Source organism: Hyla sarda, unplaced genomic scaffold, assembly GCF_029499605.1.
Source record: "Hyla sarda isolate aHylSar1 unplaced genomic scaffold, aHylSar1.hap1 scaffold_530, whole genome shotgun sequence".
In the NCBI taxonomy this organism is placed as follows: Eukaryota; Metazoa; Chordata; class Amphibia; order Anura; family Hylidae; genus Hyla; species Hyla sarda.
Window position 1 is genome coordinate 180,001 of NW_026610541.1, and position 27,445 is coordinate 207,445.

The following is a 27,445-nucleotide window of genomic DNA, read 5'->3' on the forward strand; positions in this document are numbered from 1 at the left end:
AGTATCGCGGTATTATTCTAAAGTATCGCGGTATATTTTTTTTTTACATTGAGACTTGCATTGAGGTGTCGTAGCGGAACTAAATGATCTGAACACTGGGGCGGTGGAGTACCCTTTTATATAGATGTAACAAACAACCCTACAGCCTCCAGCTGTTGCAAAACTACAAGTCCCAGCATGTTGGACTAAATAGTAGTGTATAGTATAGGTCAGTGTTTCCCAACTAGGGGGGCCTCCAGCTGTTGCAAAACTACTACTCCCAGCATGTTGGACTATATAGTAGTGTATAGTATAGGTCAGTGTTTCCCAACTAGGTGTGCCTCCAGCTGTTGCAAAACTATTACTCCCAGCATGCCTGGGAGTTGTAGTTTTGCAACAGCTGGAGGGCCTACTGTAGGTATAGTATATTATATAGACCCCTGTCCATCCCAGAACCCTGACTCACCTTCCCAGTTGCTGCAGGGACCGTCCGGGGAGGGTGAGCCGGGCCATCCATCCTTCCTGTAGTGTCCGGCGGCATACCGGGTGGAGGGTGAACCGGTCCGGGCTGTCCTTCTCCGGGGGTCCTCTTCTCCACTCCGGGCAGGCTCCGGCCTAGTAACGCTGCATAGATACCGCTACGCCATGACGTCAGGTGCGTCGCTGCGCAGCGGTATCTATGCAGCGTTACTAGGCCGGAGCCTGCCCGGAGTGGAGAAGAGGACCACCGGAGAAGAATGACAGCGCGGACCGGTTCACCCTCCACCCAGAATGCCGCCGGACACTACAGGAAGGATGGATGGCCCGGACCACCCTCCTCGGACGGTCCCTGCAGCAACTGGGAAGGTGAGTCAGGGTTCTGGGATGGACTGGGGTCTGTATAATATACTACTATATAGTCCGTGTTTCCCAACTAGGGGTGCCTCCAGCTGTTGCAAAACTACAACTCCCAGTATGTTGGACTATATAGTAGTGTATAGTATAGGTCAGTGTTTCCCAACAAGGGGTGCCTCCAGCTGTTGCAAAACTACTACTCCCAGCATGTTGGACTATATAGTAGTATATAGTATAGGTCAGTGTTTCCCAACTAGGGGTGCCTCCAGCTGTTGCAAAACTACTACTCCCAGCATGTTGGACTATATAGTATAGGTCAGTGTTTCTCAACAAGGGGTGCCTCCAGCTGTTGCAAAACTACTACTCCCAGCATGTTGGACTATATAGTATAGGTCAGTGTTTCTCAACAAGGGGTGCCTCCAGCTGTTGCAAAACTACAACTCCCAGTATGTTGGACTATATAGTAGTGTATAGTATAGGTCAGTGTTTCCCAACTAGGGGTGCCTCCAGCTGTTGCAAAACTACAACTCCCAGTATGTTGGACTATATAGTAGTGTATAGTATAGGTCAGTGTTTCCCAACTAGGGGTGCCTCCAGCTGTTGCAAAACTACAACTCCCAGCATGTTGGCCTATATAGTAGTGTATAGTATAGGTCAGTGTTTCCCAACTAGGGGTGCCTCCAGCTGTTGCAAAACTACTACTCCCAGCATGCCCGGACAGCCGTTGGCTGTCCGGGCATGCTGGGAGTTGTAGTTTTGCAACAGCTGGAGGGCCTACTGTAGGTATAGTATATTATACAGACCCCAGTCCATCCCAGAACCCTGACTCACCTTCCCAGTTGCTGCAGGGACCGTCCGGGGAGGGTGGTCCGGGCCATCCATCCTTCCTGTAGTGTCCGGCGGCATTCTGGGTGGAGGGTGAACCGGTCCGCGCTGTCATTCTTCTCCGGGGGTCCTCTTCTCCACTCCGGGCAGGCTCCGGCCTAGTAACGCTGCATAGATACCGCTGCGCAGCGACTCACCTGACGTCACAGCGTAGCGGCGTTTATGCAGCGTACTAGGCTGGAGCCTGCCCGGAGTGGAGAAGAGGACCCCCGGAGGACAGCCCGGACCACACCACCCTCCACCCGGAATGCCGCCGGACACTACAGGAAGGATGGATGGCCCGGACCACCCCCATTACGGGTAAGTTTAATTTTTTTTATTGACTCGGAGGGTGGGGGAGGGGCCCGACCGGTATAGCGGTATGGGCAAAAATCCATACAGTGGGATAAAAAAAAAACGGTAACCGGTTCATACCGGTATATACCGCCCAGCACTAGTTTCACTTTGGAGCATTCTCGGTCTTGTTTTCCTTCTTTGTAAGGCTGCGTCACACGGCCGTCTAGACCCGTCCCATTCTTCTCCCGTCAAAGATAAAAAACGGAATTTTAAAAAAAACGGACAATAACGGATGGAAACTGATGTTATCCGTTTGTATCCGTTTTTGTTCAGTTAATAAACAAAAACATTTTTTTTTGTTCTGCGCATGCTAAAAAAGTAAAAACGGATAAAAAAAAACGAATTGAAAAAAACGGATAACATTAAAGGCGCGTCCGTTTTCCATAGACTTCAATGTTAAATTTACTGTATCCCTTTTTTCTTCCGTTGTTTGGACAACGTTGTTTGGTTGTGCCGTTTTTTTCCGCCGTAAAAAAAAATAATAAAAAAAAACAGAAATAAGTGGAGACGGTGCAAACGGATTGTAGAAAATTCCATCGACATTAATGAGATTTTTTTAAACCATTTTGAATCCGTTTACAGCCTGAAAAAAAGGAAACAAAACGGGGACAGACGGCCGTGTGAACGCACCCGAATCCAGGATATGCTCAACGTTCATAAATTGCGCACTTTGAAAGTATTTACCTTTTGGGTATATGTCCAAAATGCGCAAATTTGAAATGTGTTGCAGGACTTTGTCTCTGTGATGGTTAAACCCAAACACGTATTGTATAAACTATTCCGCGGTATTGATGGATTATCCGATTATATCTACATGTGGGACTATACCATAAGCCTCACAGATCTCACGGAATGTTCTGTGCGTTTTACAATTCATTTATTCCTTTTTGCTCTCGTATTTTCCTATCAGCTATTTAGGGCCAAACTTTAACCCCTTAAGGACTGAGCCCTTTTAAACCTCAGGACCAGAGTGTTTTTTGCACATCTGACCACCGTCACTTTAAACATTAATAACTCTGGAATGCTTTTAGTTATCATTCTGATTCCGAGATTGTTTTTTCGTGACATATTCTACTTTATGTCATTGGTAACATTTTGTGGTAACTTGCATCATTTCTTGGTGAAAAATCCCAAAATGTGATAAAAAATATGAAAATTTAGCCTTTTTCTAACTTTGAAGCTCTCTGCTTGTAAGGAAAATGGATATTCAAATAATTGTTTTTTTTATTCACATATACAATATGTCTACTTTGTGTTTGCATCATAAAATTTACGAGTTTTTACTTTTGGAAGACACCAGAGGGTTCAAAGTTCAGCAGCAATTTTGACATTTTTCACAAAATTTTCAAACTCACAATTTTTCAGGGACCAGTTCAGGTTTGAAGTGGATTTGAAGGGTCTTCATATTAGAAATACCCCATAAATGACCCCATTATAAAAACTGCATCCCCCAAAGTATTCAAAATGACATTCAATAAGTGTATTAACCCTTTAGGTGTTTCACAGGAATAGCAGCAAAGTGAAGGAGAAAATTCACAATCTTCATTTTTTACACTCGCATGTTCTTGTAGACCCAGTTTTTTAATTTTTACAAGGGGTAAAAGGAGAAAATTTTTACTTGTATTTGAAACCCAATTTCTCTCGAGTAAGCACATACCTCATATGTCTATGTTAATTGTTCGGCGGGCGCAGTAGATGGCTCAGAAGGGAAGGAGCGACAAATGGTTTTTGGGGGGCATGTCACCTTTAGGAAGCCCCTATGGTGCCAGGACAGCAAAAAAAAAAACAAAAAAACACACATGGCATACCATTTTGGAAACTAGACCCCTCAGGGAACGTAACAAGGGGTAAAGTGAACCTTAATACCCCACAGGTGATTCACGACTTTTGCATATGTAAAAATAAAAATGTTTTTACCGAAAATGCTTGGTTTCCCAAAAATTTTACATTTTTAAAAAGGGTAATAGCAGAAAATACCCCCCCCCCCCAAATTTTTTTTATATATCAACTGGCTCCGGAAAGTTAAACAGATTTGTAAATTACTTCTATTAAAAAATCTTAATCCTTCCAATAGTTGTTAGCTTCTGAAGTTGAGTTGTTGTTTTCTGTCTAATTGCTCTCTGATGACTCACGTCCCGGGAGCTGTGCAGTTCCTATGGGGATATTCTCCCATCATGCTCAGCTCCCTATATATAAAAAAGGTTCTGCCTGGAATATCCCTTTAATATTGTGCCCCAGCACCCATAACATGAATACCAAACCTAATATTGCCCCCCCCCCAATCAGTCATAACATGAATACCACCGCCTAATATGTTTCAGCAGCCATAATATTAATACAACCTTCTAATATTGTGTTCCATGACCCATAAATTAATAACACCACCTAATATTGGGGCCAGCAGCCATAATATTAATACCGCAGCCTGATATTATGTCCCAACAACCATAATATTAATAACACCGCCTAATATTGGGGCCAGCAGCTATAATAATACCGCGGCCTGATATTATGTCCCAACAACCATAATATTAATAACACCGCCTAATATTGGGTCTCTAGGTTGAAGTCTTTTTTTCTTCCTTACAAACTGTTACAATGTTTCCCTTAGTGCTGAGCGATATGACCAAAAAGGAGCATCACGGTATTATTCTAAAGTATCGCGGTATAATCCTAAAGTATCGCGGTATAATCCTAAAGTATCGCGGTATTATTCTAAAGTATCGCGGTATTATTCTAAAGTATCGCGGTATTATTCTAAAGTATCGCGGTATTATTCTAAAAGTATCGCGGTATTATTCTAAAAGTATCACAGTATTATTCTAAAAGTATCACGGTATTATTCTAAAGTATCACGGTATTATTCTAAAGTATCACGGTATTATTCTAAAGTATCACGGTATTATTCTAAAGTATCACGGTATTATTCTAAAGTATCACGGTATTATTCTAAAGTATCACGGTATTATTCTAAAAGTATCACGGTATTATTCTAAAGTATCACGGTATTATTCTAAAGTATCACGGTATTATTCTAAAGTATCACGGTATTATTCTAAAGTATCACGGTATTATTCTAAAGTATCACGGTATTATTCTAAAGTATCACGGTATTATTCTAAAGTATCACGGTATTATTCTAAAGTATCACGGTATTATTCTAAAGTATCACGGTATTATTCTAAAAGTATCACAGTATTATTCTAAAAGTATCACAGTATTATTCTAAAGTATCGCGGTATTATTCTAAAGTATCGCGGTATTATTCTGAAAGTATCACAGTATTATTCTAAAAGTATCACAGTATTATTCTAAAGTATCACGGTATTATTCTAAAGTATCACGGTATTATTCTAAAGTATCACGGTATTATTCTAAAGTATCACGGTATTATTCTAAAGTATCACGGTATTATTCTAAAAGTATCACAGTATTATTCTAAAGTATCACGGTATTATTCTAAAGTATCACGGTATTATTCTAAAGTATCACGGTATTATTCTAAAGTATCACGGTATTATTCTAAAGTATCACGGTATTATTCTAAAGTATCACGGTATTATTCTAAAGTATCACGGTATTATTCTAAAGTATCACGGTATTATTCTAAAGTATCACGGTATTATTCTAAAGTATCGCGGTATTATTCTAAAAGTATCACAGTATTATTCTAAAAGTATCACAGTATTATTCTAAAGTATCACGGTATTATTCTAAAGTATCACGGTATTATTCTAAAGTATCACGGTATTATTCTAAAGTATCACGGTATTATTCTAAACTATCGCGGTATTATTCTAAAGTATCACGGTATCACAGTATTTCACGGTATTTATTTTTTACATTGAGACTTGCATTGAGGTGTCGTAGCGGAACTAAATGATCTGAACACTGGGGCGGTGGAGTACCCTTTTATATAGATGTAACAAACAACCCTACAGCCTCCAGCTGTTGTAAAAACTACAACTCCCAGCATGTTGCACTATATAGTAGTATATAGTATAGGTCAGTGTTTCCCAACCAGGGTGCCTCCAGCTGTTGCAAAACTACTACTCCCAGCATGTTGGACTATATAGTAGTGTATAGTATAGGTCAGTGTTTCCCAACTAGGGGTGCCTCCAGCTGTTGCAAAACTACTACTCCCAGCATGTTGGACTATATAGTAGTATATAGTATAGGTCAGTGTTTCCCAACCTGAGTTGCCTCCAGCTGTTGCAAAACTACTACTCCCAGCATGTTGGACTATATAGTAGTATATAGTATAGGTCAGTGTTTCCCAACCTGAGTTGCCTCCAGCTGTTGCAAAACTACAACTCCCAGCATGTTGGACTATATAGTAGTGTATAGTATAGGTCAGTGTTTCCCAACTAGGGGTGCCTCCAGCTGTTGTAAAAACTACAACTCCCAGCATGTTGGACTATATAGTAGTGCATAGTATAGGTCAGTGTTTCCCAACTAGGGGTGCCTCCAGCTGTTGCAAAACTACTACTCCCAGCATGCCCGGACAGCCGTTGGCTGTCCAGGCATGCTGGGAGTTGTAGTTTTGCAACAGCTGGAGGGCCTACTGTAGGTATAGTATATTATACAGACCCCTGTCCATCCCAGAAACCTGACTCACCTTCCCAGTTGCTGCAGGGACCGTCCGGGGAGGGTGGTCCGCACCCGACGTCACAGCGTAGCGGCGTTTATGCAGCGTACTAGGCTGGAGCCTGCCCGGAGTGAAGAAGAGGACCCCCGGAGAAGAAGGACAGCCCGGACCGGACCACCCTCCACGCGGAATGCCGCCAGACACTACAGGAAGGATGGATGGCCCGGACCACCCCCATTACGGGTAAGTTTAATTTTTTTTATTGACTCGGAGGGTGGGGGAGGGGCCCGACCGGTATAGCGGTATGGGCAAAAATCCATACCGTGGGAGAAAAGAAAAACGGTAACCGGTTCATAACGGTATATACCGCCCAGCACTAGTTTCACTTTGGAGCATTCTAGGTCTTGTTTTCCTTCTTTGTAAGGCTGCGTCACACGGCCGTCTAGACCCGTCCCGTTCTTCTCCCGTCAAAGATAAAAAACAGAATTTAAAAAAAACGGACAATAACGGATGGAAACTGATGTTATCCGTTTGTATCCGTTTTTGTTCAGTTAACAACATTTTTTTTTTTTTTCGTTCTGAGCATGCTAAAAAAGTAAAAACGGATCAAAAAACGGATAACATTAAAGGCGCGTCCGTTTTCCATAGACTTCAATGTTAAATTTACTTTATCCCTTTTTTCTTCCGTTGTTTGGACGGAAGGAAAAATACTGCAGGTGCCGTTTTTTCTGCCGTAAAAAAAAAAAATACAGAAATAAGTGGAGACGGTGCAAATGGATTGTAGAAAAATTCCATCGACATTAATGAGATTTTTTTTAAACCATTTTGAATCCGTTTACAGCCTGAAAAAAAAGGAAACAAAAAACGGGGATAAAACAACGGGGACAGACGGCCGTGTGAACGCACCGAATCCGGGATATGCTCAACGTTCATAAATTGCGCCCTTTGAAAGTATTTACCTTTTGGGTATATGTCCAAAATGCGCAAATTTGAAATGTGTTGCAGGACTTTGTCTCTGTGATGGTTAAACCCAAACACGTATTGTATAAACTATTCCGCCGTATTGATGGATTATCCGATTAGATCTACATGTGGGACTATACCATAAGCCTCACAGATCTCACGGAATGTTCTGTGCGTTTTACAATTCATTTATTCCTTTTTGTTCTCGTATTTTCCTATCAGCTATTTAGGGCCAAACTTTAAATGGCACCGAGGGATATTCTTGGAATTTTGGTCATTATTTAGCCAGAATTAGGAGCGGGATTATCCTCACTGTAATTTACAAATAAAGCAAACAAAACAGAAAAATGCTCAAAATAATAGACACCTTTGTAAATCCACCACAAAAAAGAAAACAGGGGGCGCTCCCGACGTATTCCGACTTGGTGTGACCCTCCACCACACCTAAGTGATCTACTCACCAGACCTGATGGCGAGCCTTAGTCCCAGGGACCAATGTCTGCAGCGGACTGGTGGGGGTATGGTTTTGGTAGGTCCACTGCTGCACTCTGACCGGGACTGGACCCTTGCGCAAGGGCCAGTTTAAGCAACACGTGAAAAATTGAGAAAATACGGTCTTAGAGGCGCCGCGCACAAACGTGGTCACAAATGGGAGGACTCGAGCCAGCACAGGAAATAAATCTTTTTATTGGATACAATGGACGACGCGTTTCGGCACATAGAGAGTGCCTTCCTCCGGTTCCTGTGTTGAGCAGTGCTGGCGTGGGTCTCAACAGATTAGGGAAGGGAGGTCAAGGGGAGGACAAAGTCAGCAGGAGGTCGTCTGCAAAGAGGGCCACTTTATGTTCCCCTGTCCCCGCCCTGATGCCTAAAATAGAGGAAGAGTTGCGAATAACCGCTGCCAGTGGTTCCATAGCTAAGGCAAACAGGGCTAAAAACATATATTCCCAATGTAAAGAGTCAAAGGCCTTCCGTAGGTCTAGAGAGAGCAGAAACCCTGTTTGGCGACTAGTATTGCCATCCCAAGGGGAATGTAAAGAATGATCAGATCAATTATTCTTCGAGTCTGGTCCGGGGCCTGTCTACTTGGGATGAAGCCCCCCTGTTCCGGGTGGACATAGGCCCCTATAAAAGTGTTCAAGCGCAAGGCCATAATTTTGGTCAGTAAATATTAATCAAAGAAATAGGGCGGTAATTGTCACATACAGTGTGGTCTTTGTTCAGTTTCGGGATGGCTTTTATAACAGCCATGGAATATTCCGGGCCCAGGGGAGCCCCCCGACGTATAGCATTAAATAAATCAATGAGATGAGGTAGGAGGACCGGGGCAAACTTCTTATAATAAAGGGCTCCAAAACCGTCCGGACCAGGTGTGCTAGCTGTTTTAGAGGACTTGATAGCTAAGGACACCTCCTCTGGAGGGATAGGCTTCTCCATGGTCTCTTTATGCTCAGGATTAAGAATGGTTAGGTTAGCCATTGCGAGAAACTCTGTTACCTTATCCTTATTCAAGGAGGGAGAGGAATCATATAGTGATTGAAAATATTTAGCAAACTCCCCCAAGACTAGATTAGGGCTCAGAGAGAAAATGCCATCTCGTAAGCGAAGCCTGGGAACCGCCCCCAAGGATCGCCTAGGAGCTAATTTCCTAGCCAGAAGGGCACCAGATTTGTCGCCCCGAGAGAAAAAACGGTACCTGGACCAACGAAGACTCTCTTCCGCTCGGGCCGTCAAAGCCATATTGAGGGCCACCATAGCATCTTCCACCCTAGCTCTAAGATCCCGCTCTGGGAAAGTCTTATGCTCTTTCAGCAGATCAGCATAAGCCTTTTCCTTTGCCTTCAGATCAGACATATAGGCCTTTTTGATACGTGAGCCCATTTGGATCAACTTCCCCCTAACAGTCGCCTTATGGGCTGCCCAAACTGTGGGAATGGGCACCTCACCAGTGGAATTTGTTATAAAATAGTGTTTGGGATATATTTTTTCATTACATTTGGACCAATAACTGTTTGCAATGTATATTATTGGGGATAATATTTTCCTAAATCTTTGTCGATGTATACAGTACCTAAAGCACCTATAGAGAGCGGTGTAAAATAACTGTAACTGTAAATTGTGAACTTTGGAGTTTTGTTTTCTCTCTTTGTAAACCATGATGATATTCTCAAAGGGAAAGGGTAACCGTTTGTAAGGTTGCAAAAAGACTTCAGCCTGGAGACACAATATTAAGCATTGGTATTAATATTATGGTTGATTGGACATAATATCAGGCCACAGTATTAATATTATGGCTGATGGGTTATATTAGGCTGCAGTATTAATATTATAGCTTATGGGACACAATATTAGAGGGTGGTATTAATGTTATGGGTCATGGATCTCTATATTAGAAGGTTGTATTAATATTATGGCTGATGGGTTATATTAGGCCGCAGTATTAATATTATAGCTTATGGGACACAATATTAGAGGGTGGTATTAATGTTATGTCTAATGAAACACTATTAGGTATGGTATTAAAGTTCTGCAATGTACAATGCTATAAATGATCTGTTTTAGAGCCCTCGCTAAAATAATAATAATGTCATGTATACAGTACCTAAAGCACTTCTAGAGCGGTGTAAAATAATTGTAACTCGAAGTTGTGAACTTTGAGCATATCATGGATTACAAAGAAGGAAAACAAAACCTAGAATGCTCCAAAGTGAAACATTGTAACTGTTTGTAAGGATGAAAAAAGACTTCAACCTAGAGACACAATATTAGGCGGTGTTATTAATATTATGGTTGTTGGGACATAATATCAGGCCGCGGTATTATTATAGCTGCTGGACCCAATATTTGGCGGTGTTATTAATTTATGGGTCATGGAACACAATATTAGAAGGTTGTATTAATATTATGGCTGCTGAAACATATTAGGCGGTGGTATTCATGTTATGACCGATTGGGGGCCCAATAATCCAGACATTTCCGCACGCCGCGATACCACATATATTTATTTGTATTTACACTTTTTTTTTTTATGGAAAAAGGGGGGAGGTGATTAAAACTTTTATTGAGGAAGGGGTTAAATGATCTTTATTCACTTTTTTCTGCAATGTTATAGCTCCCATAGGAGACTATAACACTGCACACACTGAGCTCTTATACTGATCATTGTTATCCCATAGGAGACTATAACACTGCATACACTGATCTCTTATAGTCTCCTATGGGATAACAATGATCAGTATAAGAGATCAGTGTATGCAGTGTTATAGTCTCCTATGGGATAACAATGATCAGTATAAGAGATCAGTGTGTGCAGTGTTATAGTCTCCTATGGGATAACAATGATCAGTATAACACTGCACACACTGATCTCTTATACTGATCATTGTTATCCCATAGGGACCTATAACACTGCAAACACTGATCTCTTATACTGATCATTGTTATCCCATAGGAGACTATAACACTGCACACACTGATCTCTTATACTGATCATTGTTATCCCATAGGAGACTATAACACTACACACAATGATCTTTTACATTGATCAGTGGTTTCTCATAGGAAACAATTGATCAATGATTCTGCCGCTTGACTGCTCATGCTTGGATCTCAGGCACTGATCAGTAACAGTTTGTAAGGTTGAAAATGTAATATTCTGATTGATGGGACATAATATAGGGCCTTGGTATTAATATTATGGGTCATAGAACGTTATATTAGAAGGATGTAATAATATTATGGGTCATAGAACCTTATATTAGAAGGATGTAATAATATTATGGGTCATAGAATCTTATATTAGAAGGATGTAATAATATTATGGGTCATAGAACCTTATATTAGAAGGATGTATTAATATTATGGGTCATAGAACCTTATATTAGAAGGATGTAATAATATTATGGGTCATAGAATCTTATATTAGAAGGATGTATTAATATTATGGGTCATAGAACCTTATATTAGAAGGATGTAATAATATTATGGGTCATAGAACGTTATATTAGAAGGATGTAATAATATTATGGGTCATAGAACCTTATATTAGAAGGATGTATTAATATTATGGGTCATGGAACGTTATATTAGAAGGATGTAATAATATTATGGGTCATAGAACGTTATATTAGAAGGATGTATTAATATTATGGGTCATAGAACCTTATATTAGAAGGATGTAATAATATTATGGGTCATAGAACCTTATATTAGAAGGATGTATTAATATTATGGGTCATAGAACCTTATATTAGAAGGATGTATTAATATTATGGGTCATGGAACCTTATATTAGAAGGATGTAATAATATTATGGGTCATAGAACGTTATATTAGAAGGATGTATTAATATTATGGGTCATAGAACGTTATATTAGAAGGATGTATTAATATTATGGGTCATGGAACCTTATATTAGAAGGATGTATTAATATTATGGGTCATGGAACGTTATATTAGAAGGATGTATTAATATTATGGGTCATGGAACCTTATATTAGAAGGATGTATTAATATTATGGGTCATAGAACCTTATATTAGAAGGATGTAATAATATTATGGGTCATAGAACCTTATATTAGAAGGATGTAATAATATTATGGGTCATAGAACCTTATATTAGAAGGATGTATTAATATTATGGGTCATGGAACCTTATATTAGAAGGATGTATTAATATTATGGGTCATGGAACGTTATATTAGAAGGATGTATTAATATTATGGGTCATGGAACCTTATATTAGAAGGATGTAATAATATTATGGGTCATAGAACCTTATATTAGAAGGATGTAATAATATTATGGGTCATGGAACGTTATATTAGAAGGATGTATTAATATTATGGGTCATAGAACGTTATATTAGAAGGATGTATTAATATTATGGGTCATAGAACCTTATATTAGAAGGATGTATTAATATTATGGGTCATAGAACCTTATATTAGAAGGATGTAATAATATTATGGGTCATAGAACCTTATATTAGAAGGATGTATTAATATTATAGGTCATAGAACCTTATATTAGAAGGATGTATTAATATTATGGGTCATAGAACCTTATATTAGAAGGATGTATTAATATTATAGGTCATAGAACCTTATATTAGAAGGATGTAATAATATTATGGGTCATGGAACCTTATATTAGAAGGATGTATTAATATTATGGGTCATAGAACCTTATATTAGAAGGATGTAATAATATTATGGGTCATAGAACCTTATATTAGAAGGATGTAATAATATTATGGGTCATAGAACCTTATATTAGAAGGATGTAATAATATTATGGGTCATAGAACCTTATATTAGAAGGATGTATTAATATTATAGGTCATAGAACCTTATATTAGAAGGATGTATTAATATTATAGGTCATAGAACCTTATATTAGAAGGATGTATTAATATTATGGGTCATAGAACCTTATATTAGAAGGATGTATTAATATTATAGGTCATAGAACCTTATATTAGAAGGATGTAATAATATTATGGGTCATGGAACCTTATATTAGAAGGATGTAATAATATTATGGGTCATAGAACGTTATATTAGAAGGATGTATTAATATTATGGGTCATAGAACGTTATATTAGAAGGATGTATTAATATTATGGGTCATAGAACCTTATATTAGAAGGATGTATTAATATTATGGGTCATAGAACCTTATATTAGAAGGATGTAATAATATTATGGGTCATAGAACCTTATATTAGAAGGATGTAATAATATTATGGGTCATAGAACCTTATATTAGAAGGATGTAATAATATTATGGGTCATAGAACCTTATATTAGAAGGATGTAATAATATTATGGGTCATAGAACGTTATATTAGAAGGATGTAATAATATTATGGGTCATAGAACCTTATATTAGAAGGATGTATTAATATTATGGGTCATAGAACCTTATATTAGAAGGATGTAATAATATTATGGGTCATAGAACCTTATATTAGAAGGATGTATTATTATTATGGGTCATGGAACGTTATATTAGAAGGATGTATTATTATTATGGGTCATAGAACCTTATATTAGAAGGATGTAATAATATTATGGGTCATAGAACCTTATATTAGAAGGATGTATTATTATTATGGGTCATGGAACGTTATATTAGAAGGATGTATTATTATTTTGGGTCATAGAACGTTATATTAGAAGGATGTAATAATATTATGGGTCATAGAACCTTATATTAGAAGGATGTATTAATATTATGGGTCATAGAATCTTATATTAGAAGGATGTAATAATATTATGGGTCATAGAACCTTATATTAGAAGGATGTAATAATATTATGGGTCATAGAACGTTATATTAGAAGGATGTAATAATATTATGGGTCATAGAACCTTATATTAGAAGGATGTATTAATATTATGGGTCATAGAACCTTATATTAGAAGGATGTATTAATATTATGGGTCATAGAACCTTATATTAGAAGGATGTATTAATATTATGGGTCATAGAACCTTATATTAGAAGGATGTATTAATATTATGGGTCATAGAACCTTATATTAGAAGGATGTATTAATATTATGGGTCATAGAACCTTATATTAGAAGGATGTAATAATATTATGGGTCATAGAACCTTATATTAGAAGGATGTAATAATATTATGGGTCATGGAACGTTATATTAGAAGGATGTATTAATATTATGGGTCATAGAACCTTATATTAGAAGGATGTAATAATATTATGGGTCATAGAACAGTATATTAGAAGGATGTAATAATATTATGGGTCATAGAACGTTCTATTAGAAGGATGTATTAATATTATGGGTCATAGAACCTTATATTAGAAGGATGTATTAATATTATGGGTCATGGAACCTTATATTAGAAGGATGTATTAATATTATGGGTCATGGAACGTTATATTAGAAGGATGTAATAATATTATGGGTCATAGAACCTTATATTAGAAGGATGTATTAATATTATGGGTCATGGAACCTTATATTAGAAGGATGTATTAATATTATGGGTCATAGAACCTTATATTAGAAGGATGTAATAATATTATGGGTCATAGAACCTTATATTAGAAGGATGTATTAATATTTTGCAATGTGCGATACTATAAATGATCTGTTTTAGAGGCGTCTCTATTCATTGCTATATACTCATAATATATAAACTATTCGGCTGTAATGATGTCTTATCAGATTAGATCTACATGTGTGAATATAGCATCAAAAGCCTCTGTTTCTATATAATGGGAAATAATTATTTATATAACATTCTGTGCTGCTGTGGAAAACCTGATATAAAATGTATATGTATTCACACTCTCTATAAATGTATATAACATAGATAAAAAGCGGGGGGGGGGGGGGGGGGGCGTGGCCTGCATGGGGAGCTGAGCAGACGTGTCGCTGCTGTGCTCCCGCTCACCCGGTGAAATAACCCTGAATATCTTCCCCCTGACCCCCGGTACCACGCACCGGAGGGTATCCCTGGGACGGCTGCTGTGTGGTCGCGGCTCTGCTCCGGTGCCGGCGGCAGGGCGGGCTTTCCACGTGGGATCAGACTGTGAGAGAGAATGCAGTGGAGTCGGGAGGCCACCGGTCTCTGAAGAGGTCCAGCACAGTTTGGAGTTGGTGGAGCAGTGCCCTGGGGTGTCCTCTTTCCTCTGCTGAAGCTACAGAGGCTCAAGGGTTGCCGGTCTCGAGGCCCGCCATTGCTGGCCTTTGTGGGCGGGGCCTAGTCTCGGACTCGGTTTCCCGGGTAACCCCAGCTCTTGGCGGGACACCGGTGCTCTGGCCTCATCCCTGCTGCCAGTGAACGAAAGGGGCTGCCGGCAGATGTCTCCACAGTTTGGGGCAGAGAGTACAAACCCCTTTCCATTGCATAGCTCCACCTGGGGACGGTGCCTAACCCTATTTTCTTGCTGGGACTTGTAGTGGGCTGAAGTTGGATCACAGGCTCTGCTGCTGCTCTTTTAACCCCCTCTGTGCTGGACTGTGATTTTGTTCCTGCAAGTGCCCTTGGGTGTCCCCCTGCTGCAGCTACACTCTTTGGTGTGGGACTTTGTGCTATCTTACCGTGAGAAGTGCGCTCTCAGACTATACCCCTTACTACTGAGCCTTACTTTGCCCCTATTCCTCCGCTGGGTGCCTGCACTCTATCATGGGAGGCTCCAGGGGCAGATTAAAGCGCAACAAGTCGGGAGTTGGAGTGTTTCTCCCTGCTATGGACGATGATGCTCCCTCGGATGGCAGCCACTCTGAGGCTCGTGGCTGCTCCCAGCGTGATTCTGCGGCCCACACTTCTATTTCTACTAAAGGTGGCGGCCAACCCTGCTAGGACCTTAAGTCAGTTTTCCAGGTCTGCGGAGTCACCGGGCAGCGCCTTGCCTCTCCAGGTTGGATCCAGGGTGGACCGTACCTCGGAGCCTTCCTCCCTTCCTTCTCCTGCTCGGCTACCATATGATGGGACGCTCACGGACCTTCGCTTTACTGAAATTCTGTCCACCATTACCTAGTGTCATATTTCTATGATCACTAAAGTAGATGACCTTAACAGGAATTTGTCATTCTCCGCCATAGCTGCAAGAAGGAGGTGGAGAACAGAGTCTCTACGCTTGAGGATCCTCTCCAACCTATCCCTCAACAGATTTCTGATCTACAGCTACAGTTTCGCGGTATGGTGGATAGAGCGGACGACTTTGAAAATCGACTGAGGCGTAACAATGTCCGGCTGGTGGGCCTTCCTGAGAAGGCGGAAAGTGCTGATCCTGTGGCGTTCTTGGAATCCTGGCTGAAAGAGTTGCTGCCTGCAGATAACTTCTCCCCCTTCTTCTCCGTGGAGCGGGCCCATAGGGTCCCTGCCAGACCTCCGATGCCCGAAGGACCTCCTCGGCTGTTCCTAGCAAGGATTCTTCACTTTAAAGACAGAGATGCTATCCTGAGAGCAGTGAGGATTATGGGAGAGGTGCTCTTTGGCGACAGCAGAGTCTCCTTCTACCCGGACTTTTCCGTGGAACTGCGAAAGCAACGCACTCAATTTACGGAAGTCAGGGCCAAACTCACTCCAAGGGATATCGCTATGCCATGTTGTATCCGGCTCGGCTGAGGGTGGTGGATGGTCACCTCACCTGCGGAGGCCATGCAGTGGGCAGAGACTGCCCCTAGGGCGGCTCAGCCGCCTGACTGATGTTTCTGATGGACTACCTACCTACTCTCTTAGTTCGTTAGTGGATAGGCTGTCAGTGTTCACTGTCCGAGGTTCGAGTTACCCCTAGGGATTCCCTGGTTAGTGGGTCGGGGGTATTGACATGTGTTTACTGGGTGGGCGGGAGGTGGCGGTTGTACGTAGTTCCCGCACTCGCCTATTACGATTTTCTAGTTTGGGGTACAGGTCTGCACAGGCTTAGTTAGTGTTAGACTGGGATTTGTTTTGGGGGAGGTTTTCCTGTTATTATCTGTTTTTGCTATTTGGTGGTATGTTGTCTTTGTTGTCTTTCCATGCAGTCTGGTTGCATGTGGTTTGTCCCTATCTGTTTTTGATGTTTGGTGTTGTTCTGTCTCTGTTGTCTGTTTGGCTGTGGTGTGCATGGGAGCTCTTATAGTTACCGGGTACTTGTTCAATGGGGTAGCCCCGGTTAGCATTACATCTTGGTTTCATGATGGGGTCCCTTAGGATATTAAGCTGGAATGTCTGTGGACTAAATTCCAAGTTTAATAGAGCGCTGTGCCTAGATTTTGTTAAGAGACACTTCCTGCATATTAACTGTTTGCAGGAAACCCACCTCACGGGGCAAAAGGTCCTGGCCCTCAAGAGGGCCTGGGTTGCGAAGGGTTAACAGTCCTCATACTCGTCTATGGCTCAATCGGTCTCAGTCCTTGTCTCCAGGTCCCTCCCCTTGATCATCTCCCAGGTATTCCTGCGACCATTTTGGTAGGTATGTGGTCTTGCATTGTGCATTGGCCTCATTTTGGTTTAATCTGGTTTCTTTGTACGTGCCTCCTCCCTTTCATGTAACCCTCTTAGACTCTATTGTTGATAAGTTGACTTCCTTCCCTACTGACCCTGTTCTTTTTATAGGAGACTTCAATGTTGTTCCTGACCCCCAGCTCGATCGCACCAGTGCTGTGGACCCCAGGTCCTCTGCATTAGCTTCTTGGCGTCTGGGGTTGGGCCTTACCGACCTTTGGAGATGGAAGTACCCGGATGACTGTCTTCTATTACTACTCCTCGGTGCATCGCACCTTCTCCCGAATCGACCTCGCTTTTGCTTCGGCTGACCTACTGCCAGCGGTGAGTGAGGTGTGCTATACTAGTAGAGGGATCTCAGACCATTCTGCCTTCATAGTTACCTTGTCCCTTGGCCATCCTCACGTTTGTGGAGAATGCACCCTGGGTGGCTTCAGGTGGAGGAAATAACCTCTGCCTTGGAGACTGCTCACTCTGACTACTGGACCCATAATACCTCCCATCCGGATGTTCTCATCCAGTGGGATGCTTATAAAGCCACGGTTACGGCATTATTGGGAGCCCGGGAGCGGGCACTGCAGTCAGAAATAGGGGTTCTTGAGGCAGCGGTTGTGAGGGACCCGACTTCGGAGGCCGAGAGGGAGTGGACTAGGGCTCAGAGGTCTCTTTTGATTGTGCAGAAAAATCGAGTTCATGTTAAGTTGGCAGCGAGGGAGGCATCCTTTTTTTGAATTCAGGGATAAGAATGGTAGACTTTTGGCCTACCTGTCTAGGGAAAGCCGCCCTGTGGTTTCTTTACCCTGTGTACGAACCCGGGATGGGTCTCTTGGTTCTGACCCGGCGGTCATTAACAAAGTATTCCATTCCTTCTATAGCTCCTTGTATTCCTTCTCATCTGGGGTGGCCCCTGAAACTATACTGCCCTTCCTGAGAGAGCTCCCCCTTGTCCCGCTGACCTCGCTCCAATCCCCTGGTCTGGAGGCCCCACTGACGGCTGAGGAGGTGTCCAGGGTTATTAAAGACTTGCCCTCCGGGAAGACTCCGGGGCTCGATTGATTGGTGGGGGGACTGGTACAGGCTGAATGGGGAGAAATCGATTCCCATCTTGCTTAATTTGTATATGGTGGCCTTTGAGTCTGGGGCTTTGCTGGACTATGAGAGGGGTTCTGATTGTAGTACTACCTAAGCCTGGTAAAGATCCGACATTGCCGGACTCCTATCGGCCCATCTCCCTCCTTAATGTTGATATAAAAATTCTAGTTAAGGTCCATGCAAACAGGCTTCGAGGGGTCATTTCCTCTGTAGTGCACCCTGACCAGACTGGGTTCATGCCCGGGAGGGCGACAGATATTCATGTTAAAAGACTTCAGCTTAACATTTCCGCAGCGAAGAAGGATAGATCCCCTGGTTATGTGGTTAGCCTTGATGCATATAAGGCCTTTGATTCAGTCGAGTGGCACTATATTTGGTGCCTGATGCGAATCCTCCGCTTCGGACCTGTTTTTCGGAAATCAGTTTGACTGCTGTATGACTCCCCTAGGGCCCGTGTGCACACTAATTTGGAGATCTCCGGGTCATTCCAGTTGGGCAGAGGCACTAGACAAGGGTGCCCCCTATCACCCTTTTTGTTTGTCTTAGCTGTAAAGCCCCTGGCGGTGGCCGTTCGCTCCTCTGCCTCAATTAGGGGGATCACTAGGGGTTTCTTGACTGAAGATATCTCTATATGCAGACGATACCTTAGTGTACTTGGCTGACGTTGGGGACTCCTTGGACGCTCTATTCTGTCTGTTAGAGAGGTTTGGGGGGTCTCGGGTTTGCGGGTTAACTGGGCAAATTCATCCATAATGTCCTTGTCCCGTAAAGGGGTTCTGCCCTCTATACTTCCAAACGGGTTGCAGGCAGTGTCCCACTTTAAATATTTGGGAGTGGTGGTGTCCCCTAACAACTTTGAGTTACTACCCTTAAATGGGTACTCCGCCCCTAGACATCTTATCCCCTATCGAAAGGATAGGGGATAAGATGTCAGATCGCGGGGGTCCAGTCGCTGGGGACCCCTGGGATCACTGCTGCACCACCCACCTGTTGCGGCTTCCAGCAGCGCTGGAGGCTCTCATCCTAACTGCTCCCGACCATGGTGACGTGAGATCGTGACGTCACTCCCCACCCCCTCAATGCAAGTCTATGAGAGGGGGCGTGATAGGGGATAAGATGTCTAGGGGCGGAGTACCCCTTTAATTTAGATCCTCTACTCTATAGTACACTTACTAGGTTACAGGTGTGGGACTCCTTGCCCTAGTCTTTGGCTGGTAGTGTTAACATTTTCAAAATTATCTTTCTCCCCAAGTTCCTCTACCTCTTTCACTTATCCCCTATTATTCCTCCCAGGTTTTTTTTTTTTGTTAAACTTAACCGAGCTCTGAGATCCTTCTACTGGCAGAATAAACTTCAGAGGTTGGGACAGGCTCTGCTCCAGGCACCTAAGCAGCAGGGGAGACTGGCCGCCCCTAATATGCATAACTATTTTTTAGCCTCACAGCGGGTGTACGCTGCCTGGTGGATCGACCTGGACCTTTCCAACGCCTTCACGGCTCTGGCGGGGGCTCTCCTGGGCTCTTATGAGACGCTGACTAATACTTTATACAGGTATGTTCCCTCTCCATCTCTCCTGGCCCCGATTAAGACAGTGGTTAAAAAGGAAGAAAGAAATGGTCCGACACTGCCCAACTTAGGTATGCGGCGACAGGTGTGGCATGAGTAGCTCCGGAGTTCCTGACGTGTAGCGTTGTGTGCGGTGGTGCACAATCCAATAGTGTATAAGGATATCAACAGAAAGAAAGACACGGACTGCACTCACCATCCAACGACGTTTATTCTGTGTGATCAGACCTAACAGGCTTAGATGGTGGTGGAGGCGGGGGTGATCGGGACAGGTACAGGTATACCGGCTGGAAGAAGCGCCTTAGCAGCATGAAACAGTCTGTCCCAGTCACCCCCGCCTCCACCCCCATCTAAGCCTGTTATGTCTGGTCACACAGAATAAACGTCGTTGGATGGTGAGTGCAGTCCGTGCCTTTCTTTCTGCTGATATCCTATGAAGACAGTGGCTGCGGTCTGGTCGGTGGTCACCGGACGCTTTCCTCAGCCGGTTGTTGCACCCCTGTGGGGTAATCCACACTTGGAACACCTACGGGAGTTGGAGGCAGCCAGTTTTTGGAGCTCCCAGGGACTCAAATTTGCCATGAACCTATTTGGAGAGGACTGTGTCTTCCCTTAATTTGCTGAGGTTAGAGAACGATTTAATGTCCCTCAGGATGCCCACTTCCGGTATTTTCCATTGCGACATGCGGTCTCTGCACAGTTTGGTTCCCTGGAGGTTACCCCTGTCTTCAACAAATTGAATCTACTCCTGGGGACCACCGACCTGGGGAAGCCTCTCACCCAGGGTTATGCTTTGCTGCAATCAGTGGACCTGTTTGTGGTGGCGCCGGTGAAGTGGGTTGAGGATATTCCCAGTCTCTCAGAGGATATGTAGAAGGAGGTTAAGACATATTATTCTACAGTAGTTCGTGCTCGGGATATGCTTATTCAATCCAGGTTTGTCCTCCGGTTGTATTATACTCCAGTTAGACTACATAGGATGGGGGTCTCGGGGTCGGAGGTCTGTTTTAGGAGAGGGGCACCTTCTTAAATGCGGTTTGGACTTTCTCCTGTGTTGTGCCCTTTTGGAGGGAGATAATGATGTTCTTGTCGAATCATTTAGAATTCCCCTTTGTTTTAACGCCGGAGGTGTGTTTGCTGGGGGTAATTAATGGGTTGGTGCCGGGCTCTAACAAGTGCATTTCGGTCCGCTTCATTTTGTTTTGTGCGCGCAAAGTTATAGTGATGGCCTGGAAGGATATGTCCTCACCCCCTCTGGCCCGGTGGATAGCCCTAGTTAATAAATATGTTGTCAGGATCCGGATACTGTGAGGACACTGGTGGTGGATCCTCTGTCAGTGGGGTGATGACGTGGGCCGTACCAGGGAAACGGAGTCTAAGGGGTTACTGGTATTCACCAGAGCCCGCCGCAATGCGGGATGGACTTGCTGCGGCAGGTAACCCCCAGGTCGTTCCACCCGATAGCGACTCAACCCCAACTGACGTCTGAGATAGGCGCGGTACAAGGGATTAGGCAAGAGCAAGGTCGAACGTGGCAGAAGGTCAGGGCAGGCAGCAAGGATCGTAGTCAGGGGCAACGGCAGGAGGTCTGGAACACAGGCTTGGGACATACAAGAAACGCTTTCACTGGCACAATGGCAACAAGATCCGGCAATGCTGGGAAGGGGAAGCGAGGTAATATAGCCATGGACACAGGTGAATTCACTAATTGGGCCAGGCGCCAATCAGAGGCGCACTGGCCCTTAAAATCGCAGAGAGCTGGCGTGCGCACCCTAGGGAGCGGGGCCGCGCGCGCACCGGGACTGAACCGACGGAGGACAGGACGGGTAAGGAGACTGGGATGCGAACCGTGAGCGGGCGCGTCCCGCTTCGCGGGTCGCATCCCCGCCGGTGACATGAATGCAGCACTCCCGGTCAGCGGGTCTGACCGGGGCGCTGCGACAAGGTGAACGCTGCGAGCGCTCCAGGGAAGAGCGGGGACCCGTAGCGCTCGGCTTTGTGTACTGTTGTTCTTGGTGGGCCTCCCATCCCCCATGTAGTCATGCTCGTCCCAGGTTCTGTGTAGCTATTACTTGGCTATAGGGGGTGGAGGGGTCTATGGAATTGTTACTTGTCTGTTGTTCCAGTTAATTGAAAACTAATAAAAATATGTTTAAAAAAAATAATAATAAATTATATAACCTACTATTTCTATATAATGTGACTATCTCACACCCTCTCCGGCCCCATAGAGAGAACAAATGTATACAAAGAAAGTTACTGTCTTAAAAAGCAGCTGTAGCACTGAAATAAATAGTGTGACCAATTATTGTACCAAGTCCATGCTGGAGCTTGGCATGATGTCACAAAGGGGCGTGGCCATTAGAAAACGGGAGTGGTAACTGTAACTTTACTTTCGGTGGGCGGTTTGACGAAAAGTATCCCCCCCTTCACTACTAAAGACAGTATTATAGTAGATATAGGAGCAGTATTATAGCAGTTATATTCTTGTATATAGGAGCAGTATTATAGTAGTTATATTCTTGTATGTAGGAGCAGTATTATAGTAGTTCTATTCTTGTATATAGGAGCAGTATTATAGTAGTTATATTCTTGTATATAGGAGCAGTATTATAGTAGTTATATTCTTGTACATAGGAGGCAATATTATAGTAGTTCTATTCTTGTATATAGGAGCAGTATTATAGTAGTTATATTCTTGTATATAGGAGCAGTATTATAGTAGTTATATTCTTGTATATAGGAGCAGTATTATAGTAGTTATATTCTTGTATATAGGAGCAGTATTATAGTAGTTATATTCTTGTATATAGGAGCAGTATTATAGTAGTTATATTCTTGTATATAGGAGCAGTATTATAGTAGATATATTCTTGTATATAGGAGGCAATATTATAGTAGTTATATTCTTGTATATAGGAGCAGTATTATAGTAGTTATATTCTTGTATATAGGAGCAGTATTATAGAAGTTATATTCTTGTATATAGGAGCAGTATTATAGTAGTTATATTCTTGTATATAGGAGCAGTATTATAGTAGTTATATTCTTGTATATAGGAGGCAGTATTATAGTAGTTATATTCTTGTATATAGGAGCAGTATTATAGTAGTTATATTCTTGTATATAGGAGCAGTATTATAGTAGTTATATTCTTGTATATAGGAGGCAGTATTATAGTAGTTATAGCAAATGGAGAAAAAGGTTGCTTCTGCACTCACCCTTCTTGCGCTGTGTCACTGTATTAGTCCATGTACGTCCGGCCGCTGTACGGGAGATGATTCGGAGATCTACAGCCGGAGCTGAGCGGTGACAGCTAGGAGCTCGTTTCGTGGTTAAAACCGCTTCTTCGGGCCTCACCTCGTGTCTGTCTGAGCGCATCCTTTATCTGGGCGCTCCTATGGCGTCATCCTCGGTAGGAGGAGACTAGTGTTACCTGTTCAGGTACGTGATTGACATTCAGCAAAAAATTTTTCAAAGTGAATAAAAACAATGAAGATGCAATAAGAATATAGTAATGTACAAGGGGGGAGTGAGATAAATTCAAACAAAGGGGGGAATTATATGTACACGTGGATTACAGAATCAGTTCATGTCAGTGTACGGGGCGTCATACACTGGAGCTCACAGAAATACTATAAGCTCATTGCGATCATTAAGCCCCAAAATGCCCATAGCATCGGTCCTAATGATCCAATGTGCCTCTCGCTGTCGGAGGACTTTCTCTCTGGCTGAGCCCCCGGTGGCTATTTTTTCTAAGCCGCAGAAAATCAGTGTTTTTTCGTCACTGTTGTGGTGGTCCTTCATATGCTCGATTAGTCTGGCCGAGCCGATCCCTGTTTTTAGGGACCGTTTGTGCTCCCTGAATCTAGAAAAAAGGCAGCGTTTGGTGGACCCTATGTAGTACCTTTTACAGGGACATAGGATCGCATATATGACCCATTCTGATCTGCAGAAAATAAAGTCATGTATAGAGATGTCACAGTTTCCCAATTTGATGTAGGCGCCTCTGTACATCTGGGGGCAGTGAATACATGTCCCACATTTGTAGTTTCCTTTTAATTCGTTTTTCGCCATCCAGTTCTCACCGGGTTTTTAGCTGGAGAATGAGGAGGAGACTAATTGGTTTTTCAGACTTTCGCTCCTGCGGAAAGTGACCAGCGGTTTTTTCATTGCGGCTTTTTGTAGGACAGGATCTCTTTCGAGAATGTGCCAATTATTGAGAAGAGCTTTTCTGATGACGGTGGCGAGAGGGTTATATTGGAAGGAAAAAACAAATCTTTGCTCTTCAATGTCTTTATCCGTTTTTGCAGACGTGGCAGGTTTATTATTTTTCTTATATTTTTTGTTGATCCGGTCACTGCGGGGGATCTTTTTCACTCTCTCCAGAGCTTCTTTTAGTAACCTGGGAGGATAACCTCTTTCTTGGAATCTGCTGGTGAGTTCGTCAGCTTGTTTTATGAAACCTTCTTCTGTACTATTAATCTTTTTTATCCGGAGGTATTGGCTGTATGGTAGAGCATTCTTTGTGTGCTGAGGATGATAGCTTTGGTAGTGGAGATACGAGTTGGTGGCTGTCTCCTTTCTGTATCCTGTAGTTGTTATGTTGCCATCTCTAATGTGGATCTCTACGTCCAGAAATTCAATTTTTTCAGCTGAAAATTTACTGGTGAAGAACATGTTCATCCTGTTATGATTATTTAAGTATTGCGCAAACTCATTGAATTCGGATTCTTCGCCTTCCCATGCAATAAACACATCATCCACAAATCGACTGTACAATTTTATGTACCCGATAAGGATTTTGTGAACTGTAGATGATCTTCTGCTCAAGTGCTGCCAAAAAAAGGTTTGCGAAGGTACATGCGACCGGGGTTCCCATGGCCGTACCTGTAGGCTGGGAGTACCAAACCCCATCAAATGTGAAGCAATTGTTGGTGAGAATTCACTCCAATCCTTCCTTCACAAAGTTAGTGTAAGCTTCACTTTTTCCGGCGGTGATCAGGAAATCACCTATTACCCGGATCCCTAATTCTTGTGGGATCCGGGTGTAGAGGCTCTCTACATCAATGGTAGCCAGTCTGTAGGAGTCAGACCATTGGGTGCTGTCTAGAGTTTTTAGGAAGCTGTCTGAGTCCTTCAGGTAAGAAGGTACACTCTCCAGTAAAGGTCTCAGTAGCCAGTCTAGATACTGGGAGAGGTATTCCAAGGGTGCCCCAATTCCTGCAACAATGGGTCTCCCCGGGGGAGATTCCAGGCTTTTGTGAACCTTAGGTAAAAAATACCAGTGCGTTTTTTTTGCGCATTCTGGTATAAGCTTTTCAGCCTTCTTCTTGTCTAGAAGTCCTTTCTCCACATTTTTGTGCAAATATGTTCTCAGCCTGGGGATCCGGGTAATAGGTGAATTCCTGATCACCGCCGGAAAAAGTGAAGCTTACACTAACTTTGTGAAGGAAGGATTGGAGTTAATTCTCACCAACAATTGCTTCACATTTGATGGGGTTTGGTACTCCCAGCGTACAGGTACGGCGATGGGAACCCCGGTCGCATGTACCTTCGCAAACCTTTTTTTGGCAGCACTTGAGCAGAGGATTATCTACAGTACACAAAATCCTTATATCGGGCACATTAAATTGTACAGTCGATTTGTGGATGATGGCCCTCATTCACTAAGAATATCGGGTTGTAAGTCTATGTTGCTTTCTTACCCGATTGCTTTTTTCCCCTGGTATTTATTATTATGTCGCATCCTGTTTGTCGCTCGTGGGTTTTGTTGGTTTTGGTTTCCAACTCCTCTGAGCTGTCGGGAAAAAATCCACAACAATTCAACAAATTCGGGTTGGAAACCTTAATAAATACGTGGGAAAGCTCAGAAATGTCGGGTTACGCCCCTTTTTTGGGTTTGGGAGAATCCACATCGGGTCCGTCGGGAAAAAATGTCGCATGGTGTCGCAGACTGGTGCACGATGTCTGCGACATGGCGCAGACAAAGATGCGCCAAAAAAACCCGACAAAAGAGGTCGGGTTTAGAATAGTAAATGAGGGCCGATGTGTTTATTGCATGGGAAGGCGAAGAATCCGAATTCAATGAGTTTGTGCAATACTTAAATAATCATAACAGGATGAACATGTTCTTCACCAGTAAATTTTCAGCTGAAAAAATTGAATTTCTGGACGTAGAGATCCACATTGGAGATTGCAACATAACAACCACAGGATACAGAAAGGAGACAGCCACCAACTCGTATCTCCACTACCAAAGCTATCATCCTCAGCACACAAAAAATGCTCTACCATACAGCCAATACCTCCGGATAAAAAAGATTAATAGTACAGAAGAAGGTTTCATAAAACAAGCTGACGAACTCACCAGCAGATTCCAAGAGCGAGGCTATCCTCCCAGGTTACTAAGAGAAGCTCTGGAGAGAGTGAAAAAGATCCCCCGCAGTGACCTGATCAACAAAAAATATAAGAAAAATAATAAACCTGCCACGTCTGCAAAAACGGATAAAGACATTGAAGAGCAGAGATTTGTTTTTTCCTTCCAATATAACCCTCTCGCCACCGTCATCAGAAAAGCTCTTCTCAATAATTGGCACATTCTCGAAAGAGATCCTGTCCTACAAAAAGCCGCAATGAAAAAACCGCTGGTCACTTTCCGCAGGAGCGAAAGTCTGAAAAACCAATTAGTCTCCTCCTCTTTCTCCAGCAAAAAACCCGGTGAGAACTGGATGGCGAAAAACGAATTAAAAAGGAAACTACAAATGTGGGACTTGTATTCACTGCCCCCAGATGTACAGAGGCGCCTACATCAAATTGGGAAACTGTGACATTTCTATACATGACTTTATTTTCTGCAGATCAGAATGGGTCATATACGCGATCCTATGTCCCTGTAAGAGGTACTATATAGGGTCCACCAAACGCTGCCTTTTTTCTAGATTCAGGGAACACAAACGGTCCCTAAAAACAGGGATCGGCTCGGCCAGACTAATCGAGCATATGAAGGTTCCCCACAACAGTGACGAAAAAACACTGATTTTCTGCGGCATAGAAAAAATAGCCACCGGGGGCACAGCCAGAGAGAAAGTCCTCCGACAGCGAGAGGCACATTGGATCATTAGGACCGATGCTTTGGGCATTTTGGGGGTTAATGATCGCAATGAGCTTATAGTATTTCTGTGAGCTCCAGTGTATGACGCCCCGTACACTGACATGAACTGATTCTGT

The 27,445-nt window shown here is 42.8% G+C and overlaps 1 protein-coding gene across 3 annotated transcripts in view; it reads right to left on the bottom strand.

Annotated features, from left to right (window-relative positions):
* Window positions 1–27,445, bottom strand: part of NR1I2 (nuclear receptor subfamily 1 group I member 2) — an 81,493-nt gene that overhangs the window by 39,042 nt on the left and 15,006 nt on the right. The window contains exon 1 of one of the 3 annotated variants that reach the window (XM_056554020.1): window positions 446–555. The exons of 1 other annotated variant lie outside the window; for it this stretch is intronic. The gene's annotated coding sequence lies outside the window, so the exon portion shown is untranslated. Of the gene's footprint in view, window positions 1–445; window positions 556–27,445 lie in introns of those variants that run through there. One more of the 3 variants, XM_056554025.1, reaches the window with a different exon arrangement.